The sequence below is a fragment of the Arvicola amphibius genome, chromosome 5, assembly GCF_903992535.2.
Source record: "Arvicola amphibius chromosome 5, mArvAmp1.2, whole genome shotgun sequence".
Lineage (NCBI taxonomy): Eukaryota > Metazoa > Chordata > Mammalia > Rodentia > Cricetidae > Arvicola > Arvicola amphibius.
Window position 1 is genome coordinate 143,258,238 of NC_052051.1, and position 5,337 is coordinate 143,263,574.

The following is a 5,337-nucleotide window of genomic DNA, read 5'->3' on the forward strand; positions in this document are numbered from 1 at the left end:
TAGCATTCCAACATATAACATTACTTATTTTTTTAATATTTTGTAAGTTTCATTATAAATTTGTCTGTTGTACTTTTTCTGTATTGGGGGTGCATGTATATGGGTGTGTATGTGTTCCTGTGTATGTGCTCCAGTGTGAACTGGTGTATGTTCAAGCCAGAGATCAATGTTGGTTGTGTTTCTCAATCTCTCCCAACCATTTCTTTCTGTTTGTTTGTGTGAGATGGTCTCACTGATCCCAGAACTCACTGAGTCATCTGGACTGCCAGCAGACTTCAGGATCCTCAGGTATCACCTCACTGCCCCCACCCCCTCCAACCCATCCCCCTGTACTGGGACTGTAGGCATGCATTCCCTGCCTGGCTCTTCATGTAGGTCCTTAGAATCTGGGTTCAGAATCCAGTGCTCGCACGACACAGGCTTTACTGGTTGAGCCATCTCCTCAGCGCAAAGCCTCTGGTGTAAGTACTGCATTAGTGAGTATTTGTGAATATTTCTGGTTATTTCTTAAATATAAATTCCCCAAGTTGAAAGGATGGGGGAAAAAAGAGCTTACTGTCACACTACTGACAGAGAAAATTCAAGAATTTATGTCTCTAACCCATGCTGATTTGAAAGTACTTGCTCTACCTTTAGCAATTTGATATTTAAATGTTTTTAATTATGTTATCATTTTATTTGTTGTTTCAGATTATTTAGACGATCTGTGACTTATTTGTACACATCGTTTTTTTATTGAAAAATATTCTACAAATTTAAAATGTTTAATCAAATGCCGTGTATTTTTTTCTTCTTCCAGGTTTGTCCTTTTTGTTTCACTGGTGACAATGTAACTTGTTTTTAAACCCAGGATAATGTCAAAAAGATAAAGTCCAAAAGGTAATTGCACTGTGATTTTATATAGGCGCCGTGCGGCTCTGGCATTGATGCGACACTAAGCTGTCTCTTCTAGGAGATTCGTTCTTTCCTGATATCTCTCCGTAGGGTACTTTCACCATAAGGGGCTCGCCCACTTTCTAGTCAGTCTTACAGTGTTTGGTTACTGTCAGGTAGGGTTTATTTTCCATTGTGTTTCCTAACTGCATATTTTGCCATGTTCTCTCCTGTTTAATAGATTCTCTGTTTCTAAAATAGCATCTTGTTCCCTGAACACAGTGGGTGTTTGAAAGTCATGGCAGTTTGTTTTTAATATGTCTAGCTTTCAAGATTTTAATTTTGGGAACAGTTAATCTATGAGCAGTGTATGTATGTCTCTGTGTGTGTGTCTGTCTGTCTGTGTCTGTGTGTTGGGGACTGCAACCAAGACTTGGTTCCTACTTGGCAAATGGTTTACCACTGAGCTACACCACTCTACGAGTATTTTTTTCAGAACTCTGCCTAAATCCATATTCTTCGTTTCCTTTTCCTTCATGTTGCAGGACATTTATGAGTTGTAATATGTGGTATACTAATAAAGCATATTTAAAGTTAGAGCCTACTAATACATTAAATTATGTTCTACAAGCAATCTAATAGAATAAACACAAAAATAAAAATTAGGAAATAGAAATAAAGACATATTACTAGTTTATAATGTTAAATTTAAATGGATTTATTTAAACACTGATAAATAAAACCAACGTGGCTATTTATAAAATGGCATAGATTTTAAATTGTGGGAAATTCAGGCATCAGTATAACAGTATGCTCTATACTGAGGGAATGGTTAATAGGTAAAAAAAAAAAAAAACAGAATTTGTTTAAGAACTCCATTTTACAAAGTTCCATTTACTTATAGTTCTGCCTTGTAGAGAGTTTTTGGTGCCTGGACCTGACATTTTTTATAATTAGAACAGCGGATACTTTATGGAAAGGACCGTGACGAAAGGGATTTCAGGAACTTGAAAGCAGTTTAGCCAGGCTAAGCGTTCCTTTTGCAATCTTTACACTCGTAAATTGCCTGGCATTTGAATCCTTTTACTCTTCATATGGAGAGCAAAGATACAGCAGCTTCAGGTCACCGCCATGGCACAGTTTTATGGTATTTATTGCCTCTTGGAGAAGGGGCTTTAAATCACCAACAACCCATGTAACCTTGAGTAAATCTCTTACTCTCTCTGGACTGGTTTCCTCATTCACTACAGGAAGTTAGAATCAATGGTTGGACAGTAACACACCTTTTACCTCCAAAATTCTAAAATTTTGAATTTTGTTCTTTGAATCCCTGCTGCTAGCCCTGGAACGTATACTTTTGAACCATCAAAATAGATGAATTCATATATACCAAACGAACCACTTGAAATAGGAAACAAGGGGTTAAAAATCTTAACTCAAATCTTTCCCTTCCGGTAGTGACTGAGCACAGTAGATGGGACCAGTCCCTCCCTAAAACCAGTGAGATGGGCACTCATTTGAGGGACTGAAAGATGAACTGTGCAGGACTGGGGTCCTTGGCAGCTAGGTAACTCACAAGAGGTGTTCCATAACCCTCTCTGCTGAAGGACAGCTTTTCATCTGCCCATAGAACTAACGATTTAGTGGGTGGCATAAAACATTAAAAACGAGATAAACTCATCATAAAGAATCAACAGAAGAACAGAACTTAAAAGAGGGATTAAGAAAAGCCAACAAGAGGAAGAATGTAAGTCCAAGTGGATTTCTTCTACAGACTGAAGGACAGTTTCTTTTTGCCTGCTTAGTCACTCAGAAGAGCCAGTACACAGCTGAGGCAGTGAAAATGGGGACCGTTAGCTCTGGTCTTGTCCCCAGACATGAGGGAAAAGCTCTCAGATTTTCCCATTGGCCATGCCACGGGCAGTGAGTTCTTCATGCACAGCCTCTGAGGGGTGGAGAAAGCTGCTTTCTGGGTTTATCTATTTCAGTTCCCAGACAGCAGGACTGCATGTATAAGACCCCATGAAGTCTACAAACACGCCTGCTTGAGTTGAAAGCTAAATTTCTTAAATTTACAAGACACAAAATCAACATGTAAAAAAGTCAGTCATACATCGCCAATGAGCAATATCAAAAAATTCAGGTAACTTCACTTCAAATACATCAAAAACATAAATATTAATACTTTGGTAGAAATTTAGCCCAAGAAGTGTAAGTCATGTACAATGAAAACTTCAAAAAAATTGCTGAAAGAAACAAAGGAAGATGAAAATGTGGTCTGTGATGATGGATTGAAAGACATTGTTGAGATGATAGTATTCCCTGGATGATCTACAGATTCAATGGCATTCCTATCAATAGCTCTATGGCATTTTTTATAGAAATAGAAAAGTCTATACTATCTCTCTCTGCTTCTCCTGGTTCGAGAAACAGTGGAACTTTCTTCTTGTGCAGTGCCAGCCTCGTTCAGGAAACATAGCAGTGAAGATAGGAGTGAATGGGTTTTGATTATTGGGTTTCTGGTTATCAGCTATGCCTTCAATGATAACAAAGTGTATACTGTGGTCATCGATGACCTACCTTCATTGGCCTCAACTCCATAGTTTACTTGTTCCAGAATGACTCTTCCCATGGCAAGTTCAATGGCACAGTCAACGCTGAGAATGGGAAACTTGTCATCCACCAGAAGGCCATCACCAACTTCCAGGAGCAAGGTCCTGCCAACATCAAATGGGGTGATGCTAGTGCCAAGTATGTAGTGGAGTCTGTTGCTATCTTCCCCCACATGGAGAAGTCAAGGGCCCACTTCAAGGTTGGAGCCAAAAGGCTCATCATCTCTTTCCTTTCTATTTATAGTCCCATGATTGTGATGGGTGTGAGCCACAAGAAGTATGACAACTAACACAAGATTGTCAGCAATGCCTCTTGTACCACCAACTGCTTAGCCCTTCCAGCCACAGTCATCCATGACAACTTTGGCATTATGGAAAGACTTATGACCACAGTTGATGCTATTGCTGCCCCCCCCCCCCAAAAATGTGGATGGCTCCTCTGGAAAGCTGTGACGTGATGGCCACAAGGCTGCCCAGGACATCATCTCTGCACCCATTGGTGCTGCCAAGGCTGTGGACAAGGTCATTCCAGAGCTGAATGAGAAGTTCACTGGCATGAACATCCGTGTTCCTACCAGGAATGAGCCTTTCATGGATCTGATGTGCCACCTGGAGAAAGTTGTCAAGTTCAATGACATCAAGATGATGGTAAAGCAGGAATCAGAGGGCCCACTAAAGGGAATCCTGGGCTACACAGAGGACCAATTGTCTTCTGTAACTTTCATAGCGACACCTACTCCTCCACCTCTGGTGCTGTGTCTGGGGTTGCCCTCAATGACAACTTTGTAAAGCTCATCCTGTCAGTGACTAGAGCTACAGAGTGGAGACCCTCATAGCCTACATGGCCAGCAAGGAGCAAGAAGCCCTGGACCACCCACCCCGTCAAGAACATGAGAAGAAGAGAGAGGCGCTTGGTTGTTAAGGAGTCCTTCTCGGAACTCAGCCCCCAACACTGAGCATCTCCCCTCACAGTTTATATTCCAGACTCCCAAAAGAAGAGAAGGAGTTTAGGAAGCCCTACTCTCTTGAATGCCATCAATAAATTTCACTGCAAAATAAATAAATAAATAAATAAATAAACAAACAAATAAATAATAAATGGAAGAAAGGGAGGAAGAAAGAAAGAAAAAAAGAAAGAAAGAAAGAAAGAAAGAAAGAAAGAAAGAAAGAAAGAAAGAAAGAGACCAAAAAGTCCATACTGTTGTTCGTATGGATTTTAAAAGGGCCTTGAACAGGTTAAAAATAAGTTTGAAAATAAAGACCAAAATTTTAATACTCGGACTTCTCAATCATAAATAAATTCATTGAATCTATTGAAACAGAGCACAAAAACTGACACAGAGATTGTTGGGATGACACAGAAAATTAAAAAACATAGTACCACAAATAAAGACAATTGAATTTCACCAAAACTTCAAAACAATTAAACACAGAAAGGGTATTCCCTTCAATAAGGATGCTGGGGGGCTATGCAACTACGTACAACTAACCCATGTTGGCACCTAAGTTATATAAATTTTTAACTTAAAATGGAACAAGACCAAAATTTAACAGTAAAACTAAGTCAAATTTATTGGCACAATCCATCATATGTCCTTAATTCTCTTTTAATGTGTATAAGTCTGGAGCAATATTCTTTCATTTAATATAATCATAATGCAGGTTCTGTTTCCGATTTGTTAAGTCTATTAATCTTCCAAAGGTTTGTACATCTGTTTTCTTTTTTATTGATTTTGTTATTATTCTCATGATTTATTTTCTTGCACCTCTCTCTCAGAACTAGATAATTAAAAAAAATACAAGTTGTCCAAAGCCAAGTCCTGAAGAAATAAAGTATTGGCATATCTATCTA

The 5,337-nt window shown here is 39.0% G+C and overlaps 1 pseudogene; it reads left to right on the forward strand.

Moving 5' to 3' along the window:
- The first annotated feature begins 223 nt into the window (after nucleotides 1-223).
- Nucleotides 224-4,321, forward strand: LOC119815379 (annotated as a pseudogene).
- Nucleotides 4,322-5,337: the final 1,016 nt, after the last annotated feature.